The sequence below is a fragment of the Gekko japonicus genome, unplaced genomic scaffold (assembly GCF_001447785.1).
Source record: "Gekko japonicus isolate JY-2015 unplaced genomic scaffold, Gekko_japonicus_V1.1 scaffold1764, whole genome shotgun sequence".
NCBI lineage: Eukaryota > Metazoa > Chordata > Lepidosauria > Squamata > Gekkonidae > Gekko > Gekko japonicus.
This window is the reverse complement of record NW_015171555.1, coordinates 259,983-269,065: the sequence shown is the minus strand read 5'-3', so window position 1 is coordinate 269,065 and position 9,083 is coordinate 259,983.

Sequence of the window (9,083 nt, the reverse complement as noted above, 5' to 3'; positions counted from 1 at the left end):
CTTCACCGACTTTAAAATCAATTACTGACTAAATTTACTAGTATGTTGATGACCATCACCACTTAAATTGTTCACTAGCACCTTTTAAAGCTTTTATTTATATTGTTGTTTTAGCTACTGTGTTTTATGTAAGCTGCCCTGAGCCTGCTCCAGCAGGGAGGGCGGGGTATAAATCAAATAAATAAATGTGCATCTTACATTTCAAAAATATTTTTGATTTTTTTAAAAAAAAAAATTCCCTGTGGGGATAGTGGTCATCTGTGGGGAGGCATTGCCCCCCAAGGTGGCTACGGGTCTGGCTATCAGTACTTTAAGTTTTCCCACACATACAATCATGACCATTTCTTTCCAGTCTCCTAATGAGATGTATGGAGGCAACACCTTTTCTTGAATTCTTGAGCAGTAGTTACCTCCACAGATCTAAGGTGAATCAATATCAAACAGCCAACAGAAAGTAGAGTAACATCAGTCTTAGGATACTCTCCCTCACTGAAATTTCAAACACACCTTTAGATATCCATAATACCCACTCACCACAGTGTTGGTCCCATGGTGTAAGAATGGTCTACACTCCAGCCAAAGCTGGCCTGGTTTTTCATGGATGGCAAAGAATACACATCAGTCTGTCATATGTACCAGATACAGAGTACAGAATTCATACATCTGAGGGCCAAAGTCCTGAATGGATTCAAACTTTGTACTGGGGAATTCGATAATGAAATTGCAGTGTAATCTATTTATGAATTAGGAGGTCACTTTAATAAATTTAATAATTTGTCTTAGTTATACAGTAACGTGCTTATGTGGGCCATGATTAAAGGGATGAAGCAGATTTATTTTGTTGGTGCTTTCTCTGTGTACAGCTCTACTGACTTCATACATAGTGGCTGCATTTTATATGAGAAGGACACATAATGGGTAGAATTGATGTGAGCAAAAATGAGTTTCCGGGGCAACTGCAGAAGGGAAGTATGGGTATTCTGCTGTGATGCATGTTTCAGAACCCATATCCAGGAACCAGGTATTTTTAAAAGATTATAAGTAGAGGAGTATATCAATATACGGGATTAAAAATATGCCCCTTCCTTTTGTTTGTCATTCCTTAAACCCATTTTCATATCAAATGCAATTGGGGGGGGGGGGTGCCACACAGAAATATAAGGTAACCAAGCTAATGAAAGTTGGTGGTGGAAACCAAAACAGACTGCAGAGTGCTCTGAGAGGACCTCTCTAAATTACCTGGTTAGGCAATTCTGTGGCAATGAAGTTCAACTCTATTATGTATAAAGTGGTACATAAATAGTGCAATCCTAAAAACACTTTCCTGGGAGTAAGCCCTCACTGAACAGATTCTGAATAGACATGCTTAGGATTGCTGAAGCAGTGGTATTCCCCCTCTTTAAAAAACCATCCTCTCAACTGTTCGTGGGCACTCCATGAAACTGCAGAGCGTTCGGGTTAGAACGGATAAAAGGAAGTACTTCTTCACCCAAAGAGTGATTAACACATGGAATTCACTGCCACGGGAAGTGGTGGGTGCTACAAGCATGGACGGCTTCAAAAGGGAATTAGATAAGCATATGGAGCAGAGGTCCATCAGTGGCTATTAGCCACAAGGTATAGCTAGGGGCTCTGGGGCAAGTGATGCTCTGTCTTCTTGGTGCTTGGGGGGGGGGGTCAACAGTGGGAGGGCTTCTAATGTCCTGGCCCCACTGGTGGACCTCCTGATGGCACTGTTATTTCTGGCCACTGTGTGACACAGAGTGTTGGACTGGATGGGCCTTTGGCCTGATCCAACATTGGCGTCTCTTATGTTCTTATGTTCTTATGCTCTGAAACAGCTTAACTTTACATTGATAGGATCTGAGCAAGCAATGACTGACCAGGAAAGAGATTTTGGGCCTTGGTGAACAGTTCAATGGAAATGTCAGGTCAACAGTGAAAAAGGCAAATTCTATTCCAGAGAATTTGGAGAAAGGATTTAAAATACAATAGTCGTTGTCATAATGCTGTTGTATGTGCAATCATATTGCACTTTGCGGGCTTTTTTCCTTTGCTTAGCCAACTCCTTGGTCTGTTCCTTAGACCTCAGTTGCATTTGCACCTGCCACCTCTCCAGATCTCAAGCTCAGGATTTCAGATCATATGTCACTTCCCTAAAATTTCCCAATGTCCTTCGTCCTACCTTTTGTTATGTTCTGAGTTATTTCTAAGCTGTTTAGTTATGGTTTGTGCTAAGATATCCTAGGTTCCTCTGTTGTGATTGGCTGCGTAATAAAGACCTTCTAGTGGTCCTAAAGCTATACAGAGTATCCTATCTGAAAGCTCCACTTAGGTCCAATCAGACCTCATGAAAGTAGTTACATTGTATATAGTTCAGTTTGGAACAATATAAGTCTGAATGCCGCTCTTCGCAGAGTCAGATTAGAGCTGAGTAGTGTTCTGAATAAAAGCCTTGTATTGATAATCATCTCCCACCTTTCAATACATAAACTGGCGATGAGGATGGGGTGCCGGGCCTAACCAAATGGGGAAATCACTCTCGCCTGCCCAAGCTGAAATCACTGAGGGTGCCTAGAGCTAAATCACTATGGGCATGGCATCCAAGGGAAAAGATCTTTGAGTAAGTCTCAAAACTCGTCTCATTTTTCGTCCTCTCGTTCATTCAATTGATGGCTGAAATACAGTAATGAAGCAAGAGTGCCAGAGGACTACACCAATTGCCTATACATCCACTAAGGTCTTCACACATGTCCCAATGTCAAGGTTACTGTCTTCCTTGAAGGTCGCGCTTATCAGATGGAAGTTGATTCAGGTTCTGCGCTGTCTGTCCCAGGTTCTCTGCACGCTGTCTCCAGAAGTGCAGTCTGCAACTTTTTGATTGCCAAAGGAACCCACTTCCTGTCATCGGTATCGCCTCCGTCCAAGTCAAGTACAAGAAATTCAACGGTCATCTTAACTTACTCATCATTGAAGGTCATTGTACAAGTCTTATTGGTCTGGTGTCAACAGTGTCAGTCAGTCGGGAGTTGATAATGTTGTAGAAGAGTTCCCTGATGTCTTCAGTTCAGAACTCGGCTGTTACAAAGGGCCTCCAGTTTCTTTTTATTTGAATCCTGCAGTTTAACCCATACACCTCAAACCACGACAAGCACCCTTCGCCCTCAAGCCTTGCATCGATGAGCAAATCAACAAACTGCTAGTTCAGGGCATACTGGAACCAGTTACCAATGCCAAATGAGAAACCCCAATAGTCACTCCGATAAAGCCAGACAGCTCGGTTCACTTGTGCGCGGATTACAAGTGCACCCTCAACAAGACCCTGCAGCAGCATGTGCACCCAGTTCCTGTGGTGAGCCATCCTCTAGCATACATCTCTGGGAGCCGAGTGTTCGCCAGCAACAGGGAGGAATGATCTAGCAACAACACAACCCCAACAGAGGCATGTGGCCTAAGTGCCCTCCCCACCTCACAGGTGAGGGGCACCTGTGCAGAAAACAAGATGCCTACCTTTTCTCTGGAAAGGGACTGACTGACATCAAAAGTACTGGCTGTATGCAACCATCCATATTCTGAGCTCCACACCCCCTTTCCATGAACAGTAAAAAAAGAAAGATATAAAAAGACAGAAGCCAGGCTTGAAAACACAGCACCCAGACCAGCCCCACTGGAGTGCTCCACTGTGCAACTTTGACATGCTGTTTTATCTCTGAAATACACTGGCATAGCTTCTCCTTGCCTCCCTGTGCTTCAGCCAGCTCTCAGGTTTGTGCTGTGAGATACCTAAACAATGTCTCAGCTCAAAAATATAAAAAATATTCCTTTGACTATGTGATTTTTAAAAATTGGGTGGTACACCACTAGGATGTTGGCTTGATGCCATGCTACTATGATAAAAAATGGATAGTGCAAGGGGCATGTCAGGGTAAAAGTCAGATCAACACTGGGATCATGCAAGCATTAGAAGCATGCTGATGAGGGAGAACCTTAAGATGAGGCTGTTAACAAAGTCTGCCTTTGTCCTCACAAATAGATAGGGATGGGCATGAACCAGCTCACATACTAAAGATTGTCACAAATTTTGGCCAGCCAAAAAGTTATGTTCATGAATTGAAGAGCCACCACAAACTTCCACGAATTTTGATGCACTTCATGGTGGTTCATGACAAGCAGAAAGGAGGAGTTTAAATGGCTCAGAGCCATTTAAAGCCCTGCTTTCTGCTCTTCATGAAAAACAGCTGAGTGGTGGGGAGCAGAAAGCAGGGGTTCAAATGGCTCATGAACCGATATGAACCGGTTTGGTTCACAAACCAGCATATCAGCTTGTGGTCTGGTTTGTGGTTCAGCCCTACACATAGGTAAAACATCTCTACAAATAGATTTCAAAATGTGGGAAGAGAAGATATCTTCTCATATAGCTGTAGACATACAGACCACTGTTGGGTGCAAGGCTTTTTGATCTACCTAAAGACAGATTTATTATCACTTTACTATGAATATATTTGTACAATTATCTATATTGTCATGGGTAGAATGCTGTAGCAAAAGCGTTTAATATAGGATGAGCAAAGTTAATGCTCAGCTATGAAACTCACTGGATGATCTTCTAGCCCTATCTTCTAGCCCTAAATTATCTGTTGTAGGTATAAAATGGGGGGCTCGGAATCTTAGAGAAAAGCTGTAATACAAACAATACAATAATTGAGTACAAGGTCGACATAATCGAGGTTTATGGGTGACATGATCGAGGTTTATAAGATTATGCATTGGACAGAGCAGGTGGATAAAGAAGGGCATTTCTCCCTTTGCCACAATCAGTTACCCGGTTAAGTTCAAGGTACTGGTGTGTGTACGTATAAAGTGCTGTCAAGTCACAGTCGATTTATGGAGACCCCAGCAAGGGCCTTTCAAGGCGAGTGAGAAGCAGGAGTGGTTTGCCCATTGCCTTCCCATGTGGAGTCTTCCTTGGAGATCTCCCATCCAAGTACTAACCAGGGTTGACCCTGCTTAGCTTCTAAGATCAGGCTGTACCTTCCCTCTCAGTTATCATCTACAAAGCCCTTAATGGCCTTAGAGCCACATACCTGCAGGATTGCCTCACCACTGTGCTACACCACAACTGCTTCACTCATCTAAGAAAGCCTTCTGCAGATGGGTATGATTGGCATCTGCCCACTCACTAATACCAGACTAACAGGTTTATAGGATCAAGGTTTATAACCTTATGCATGGGATAGAGCAGGTAGAGAAAGAAGTACTTTTCTCCCTTTCTCACAATACAAAAACTCGTGGGCACTCCATGAAATTGCAGAGCAGTCAGGTTAGAACAGATAAAAGGAAATACTTCTTCACTCAAAGAGTAATTAACACATGGAATTCACTGCCACAGGAGGTGGTGGTGGCTACAAGCATGGATGGCTTCAAGAGGGAATTAGATAAACATATGGAGCAGAGGTCCATCAGTGGCTATTAGCCACAAGGTATAGATAGGAACTCTCAGTCTGGAACAAGTGATGCTCTGTATTCTTGGTGCTTGGGGGGGGGGCAACAGTGGGAGAGCTTCTAGTGTCTTGGCCCCACTGCTGGTCCTCTTGATGGCATGTGGTATTTTTAGCCACTGTGTGACAGAGTGTTGGACTGGATGGGCCATTGGCTTGATCCAACATTGGCTTCTCTTATGTTCTCATGTTCTTAAGGTATGCCAACTTGTATGCCAACATTGTCCTCTTTCAGTTCTGTTTATTGTAATGGAATGTATATTTCACAATGACAGTGTGGAAAAAAATTAAAAATGGGCTTTAACTGAGACTTTTCCTTTACAAAAGAAGTCATTTTGGTTCTTGCCAGCTGCTTATCCTGTGACTTTTTTTAGAGCTACTACAAGCCATGAAAGTTATCTAATTACTAAAACAATACTTATTGGCTGCATTAATGCTTCTGCAATTTTAATAGGAATATGAAAGCTGAGATTTATATTATTTATATTATTTTCTCTTTCTGATTAATTATTTACAGAGGCACAAGCCTAGGTTATTACGTGTCTGTGAGCCCTGCTGTACTATGGATAGGGAAGACGGAAGAAAGAAGGGAAATGTAGAGAATTTAGCTTTCTGAAAGAAAACAGCAATATGTCAGTACAGATCTGAGTAGGAATCAGGTATCCACTGCCCAGATACAGAGCTTAGAGAAAAATAAATCACCCCATGATGCAGTATTGCACATCTAAAGAATCTCTGAGATTCTCATCATTTCTTCTGAAGAGCTCCTTAAAAAGTAATCCCTTTAATTTCTCTAGGCAGCTTATTGTATTTCCTAATCACTCCTAAAAGTCAGAGATCCCTACTCCTGCTCTCAAGGCCGCCGAGGGGGGGGGGGGGCTGGAAGGACAAAGCCAGCTGGAGGGTCCCTGAAGCCAGTGTCAAACTGCATCCAGCCAAATGCCTTTCCAGTGATTTTCCTTTTTGATGCAGTTCTGGTTGCAGCTACTAAGGGAGCAGATAAGTCTGTACACAGCAAAAGGCATTCGCCTTTCTGCAAGATTGAAGAAAACTTGCCTAACAGATCATGCTAAGCCCACCAATCAAGCCAGCATTGGAGTAAAACAAGTGAGCATGGCTGATGTCTGCTACAGTGATCGCCAGCCTGCAGCCTGTTAACCAGACTGTCTCCAATAGTGGATCCTTTCCTTTTATCATACTCAGCCAAATCATGCAAAATGGTGGTTAGTGTGTTGCAGGAGGATAAAACAATCTTTCCATGTCTTTTCCTTAATTGTTTTCTCTCTTGTCCACACTCTTCTCATTAATTTCTCCCTCCCTCCACCTATTTTTTTCCATGTACCCCCCTCTTGGTCTCAGCTCCTCATTCCTATCCTGCTTGGCCACAGAATGTACAGTATATGAAAAGTACTGAGTTTGACGCATGGAGAACTCGGACTACAACATGCGTTCAAACGCGTTTATTATACTTCACAAAAAGACAAGAAAAAACGACCCTGCAAGGCCAAGTATATACACTCCACCCAGCACACCTCTTTCCCCACTGGAGGATTTGAATTTCCCACCAAGGGTGCTATTGGTGGACTCTAGGTGGACTAGGATCCTAGGTCCCCTTTATGTTTGGAGACCAAGCTCCTGCTTAGCCACGGATCCCTGGTGGCGGTCCACATACGTAACACCCCTCCCCCCTTAGTTCCAATTCAACCTATGTTACATAGTGCTGCAGATAGGCGGGGGGTCTGCACTCTCGGAGGGAATGCTGGGGCGCTGGCATGGGGTTGATTATGGCCGCCTCTGGCTGACTGGCCATGTCTGGTTGTGGCGAGGGCAGTGGCGGCTCTTTGGGTTCTGGCGGTGTGGCCAGGGGCTTGACCGGTGAGGGCTCACCTGTGCGGGGGAGTTCGGGCCGAGCGCTGGCCTGCAGTGCATAGAGTCCCGGTCCCTCAAGCAGGGATTGCTCTTCAGCCTCCAGGAGCTGTCGCCGCCTAAGTTGGTCGATATGTTTTTTCAGGAGTTGGCCGTCCTACTGTTAGAGAATGAACTTGATATTTTGATTTATGAACTATATTCATTGCTACACACAATTTACTGTGCACACACACACATAGGCTCAAAGAACTGTACATTTCGGGTCACGGGTTGTGATGCAACACATAGAAGGTGCCTGCACAAGCCTTACACGTGAATAAGGTTTAAGCTACACAGTTACCAGCCTGGTGAAGAAGCACACACCTCCATTATTGTGAGCAGTAAGAAAACTACAGCTTGGAGAAGAGACAGCCCCCATTGCAGAAATAGCTGTAGTCACGTACTACCCATCACTGCTTTGTTCCTGCTTTGGTATTTCCTGCCAAATGGACATTTGGTTTACAATGGAATGGCCAGCTTCATCAACACTACAACGAAGCATCCTGACGCCAAGGTTTTGACAGCTGCCCAGATGCCCTTCTTTGAGTAAGGTTTTAGACAGGGCTTTTTTGGTAGAAAGGAACTCATTAGCATAATAGGCCACACCCAACACCTGAAACCCATTAGCATATTAAGCCACACCCTGACACCACAGCTCATTAGCATATTAGGCCGCAGCCCCGTGTTGCCAAAAGTGTGGTCATCCAGCCACACCCACCTTTTGCTTCTTATTCTGTTTACCTTGTTTGTTGTCAAAACCCAGGGCCTTTTTTTGTAGCAGGGACTCCTTTGCATGTTAGGCCACACACACCTACTGTAGCCAATCCTAATGAGTTTCTGCTGTTGGGTGTGGCCTATTATGCTAATGAGTTCCTGCTGGGTGTGGCCAACTCAGGAGCCAGCCGGAACTCCGTTCCTGTGCGAGCCCTGGTTTTAGATTACAATATTGGCCACTCCTTATAGGCAACCTCCCACTCCTATAGGCAACCAATAGGATTGTTTTGGGACGGACTAACAGGTAGGTGGGTCGTTGCTGTGGCCTCATCCCCTGGCAGTTGTTGGTACACCTGCACAAGATCCAACTTGCTAAAAATCTTAGCCCCTGCTAAGGAAGCCAACACATGACTCACTACCGGGACAGGGTAGACATGGCCATGGAGGGCCTTGTTCAATGTACATTTATAGTCCGCGCAGATGAGGATGTCACTGTTGGGCCTGACGGGGGTTACAATGGGGGACTCTCACGGTGCATGGGAGACCGGTTCAAGGATCCCGTGTGCCACGAAACGGTCCAGCTCTGCATCGATTTTCGGCCGTAAAGCGAGCGGGGCAGTGCGGAACCACATGTGGATGGGGGCAATTTGGGGGTTAAGTTGCAATGAAACAGAGGGCCCCAGAATTCCTTGCAAACCTCAGCAAAATCCCACGGCACACATTTATTCACCCCCCCCCGACTGTGATGCCCAGCGGTGCAAACCATACCCGCCCCAATAAGCTAACCATATTCCTCTCCACTACAATCAAGTCCAGGAAACCCTCAAAACCCCGGTACTTCACTCGGAAAGTCCCCACACCCCGTATAGGAACCGGGTTCCTCTGGAAGTTCACCCGGCTCAAGGCCGAAGGCCGCAGGTGGGGCCCACCATTCGGACAAAGTCAGTTCAGTGTTTCCACAGA